A 2,500-nucleotide genomic window follows, 5' to 3' on the forward strand; every position below is an offset into this window, starting at 1 on the left:
GCCTAGTTGAGAAAAACCTTTTATGTGCAATATTCTCTCCGTTGTTTTGCCAATTGATATGTGAGAAATGTCGAGATGGATGACTTAAATGTTGAATGACATATAGGCCCATTACTCTCCAGCAAGAAAAGGGTGTACCAGGTTTACCACAACCACAGCAACTAAATTTTCTTTAATATAAAGCGTGGATTATTTCAGCAATATCATTGTAGCCGTTGAGTATTTATTGATTTAATGTTATTAAAATTTTATGAAAATTATGGAAACAGTTAAATTTTTTTTATATATTTTACTAGTCAAAAGTAAATACATCTAAAACAAGTTCAAAAAAGTTTTTTGATCCTCCTTTCTCATAGTATTTCTGACTCTTTTGCAGAGTTCTAAAAGATTGTTACTTGATGTAACTAGATCCTTTGACGACTGCAATATTAATAACGATAGTATAATAAAAATATCACTAAAAAAATTCTATTGCATACAACAGGATTTGTACAATCCTTATATTTACGCAATAAAGAAAGATTGAGAAATTTATAAATCTGAAAATTCTTAAAAGGAAAAATTTTGGAATTAAAGTTATTATTATTATTATTATTATTATTATTATTATTATTATTATTATTATTATTATTATTATTATTATTATTATTATTATTATTATTATTATCATTATTATTATTATTCTTATATTTTGGGAGTAGACCCCTCTTTTAAGCAGGTTTTATTAAAAGTGATTGCTGCCTCAGTGGCGTTAATCTTGTAATTAACTTTTTCTATTGTTTTTATTATCTTCTTCTCTTCATTTGAACAATCCGTCAGTAACTGGGAAAGGGATATATCAATATGAAGGTGATGAAGACCATATCATTCACAATTTGTCTTTAATATATCACAACACATTATAAAAGTACAGATAATATGTACAAAGTATAAAACACTATCACAATGTTAGTGCACACAAAGTAATTGTCACTTTTATACAAAATTTATAAAATACGTGGAGTTAAGTTTAACACATCCTTCGACTCAACCGGTTTCGAGCAGTGAGAAGGTTTTCTGCTCATTGTCAAGAGTGAACTGAAATGCAGGTGTTGTTTTGATGGCTATTATTATAATTATTATTATTATTATTATTATTATTATTATTATTATTATTATTATTATTATTATTATTATTATTATTATTATTATTATTATGATCAGAGTATGCCTCGTTATTAATTTTTTTAAGAATAAAAAAAAATCATTTATGTATGGCAATACTTTAAAGAGAACAATTTCAATGCGGTAGAGACCTAAATATAAATAAAATCATCAAAACAACAATCTTAAAACGCCATATAAATTTACATGGATGTATATAGAGTATTCAACTAGACCTTTGTCAACAATTTTTTTAGAGTAGTTTAGCGGACTTAGTCACACACACCTATATCGATATCATCTTAAAATATCGTACACAAGTGGTATAGAATGAATAAAATCTACAAACAATTTAATAGAAAACCATTATAAAAAAGCACTTATGAATTTTGTCAGCGATCAGATAATTACGATTCAACTAAGGAGAAAAGAACAATAGTATATAAAAAGTAAAAACAAAGAAAAAAAAATTAAATACGGGCACCAAATGAGAGTCAGTCATTATTTCCCTTCACAGACGTACATAAGAAACTTTATCGCAGTTGAGTTGTCATGGGTAGACAATACTTTTAAAAGAAAAGGATTAAAAGATAAAAAATATCTATTCCCAAAGTGTGAGCATCGAGGCCAGACGAGATTCAACATCGGCCCAGTTTGGTAAAACCTGTCATCACTCAACTATTGCCAGCATTTTTGAAAGTAAACCGAGCCTCGACGAGAGTGATGTTTTGACCAAGATGTCATCGTCTTAATCAGTTAAGTCAGCATATTTAGAGAAACTGAGCCTGAGAGAAATCCTTGTTTAGGATATATGTCATCATGGATGGACACGTGCTGCCCTTTTGTTACGACTTAACACGTGGTCCAGAAATTTCTTCTAGAAGCTTCCATGACGTGATCGAAGTAGGCGTTTTTGAGGAAGCCAATAGAGATGCAGAATTGTTAAAAAGAACGCCTTCTATGGAGATGACCACTGCCCACCGTAATTAACTCTGGTCATATATGGGTATATAAACTTCAAGAAGAGATTATCCAAGAGATAAGGCAGGACATAAGACAAGAGAGGAACTATGTCCGGTGCAGATGAGATTCAAGTCGTAGCTAGAAAAGAAAAAGAGAACACTAGAAGTCTGATAGAGCCAGATTCTAACCTTCCCTTCAGACAACAAAAACCTATCTACAAAAGATCCTGTTATGGTCGAGAAGAAGAGACAAATTGAAGCAGCCAGCCCTCCCTGCTTGTGACAAGCAGTAGCCCACACTGCCTACAGCAAACCATACTTCAACAGTATCATCGAATTCCTGGAAAAAAGACAACTGATGTCCCATCTTGATGCCACCCTTTTTGTGACGTCTT

The sequence above is a fragment of the Palaemon carinicauda genome, chromosome 16 (genome assembly GCF_036898095.1).
Source record: "Palaemon carinicauda isolate YSFRI2023 chromosome 16, ASM3689809v2, whole genome shotgun sequence".
Classification (NCBI taxonomy): Eukaryota; Metazoa; Arthropoda; class Malacostraca; order Decapoda; family Palaemonidae; genus Palaemon; species Palaemon carinicauda.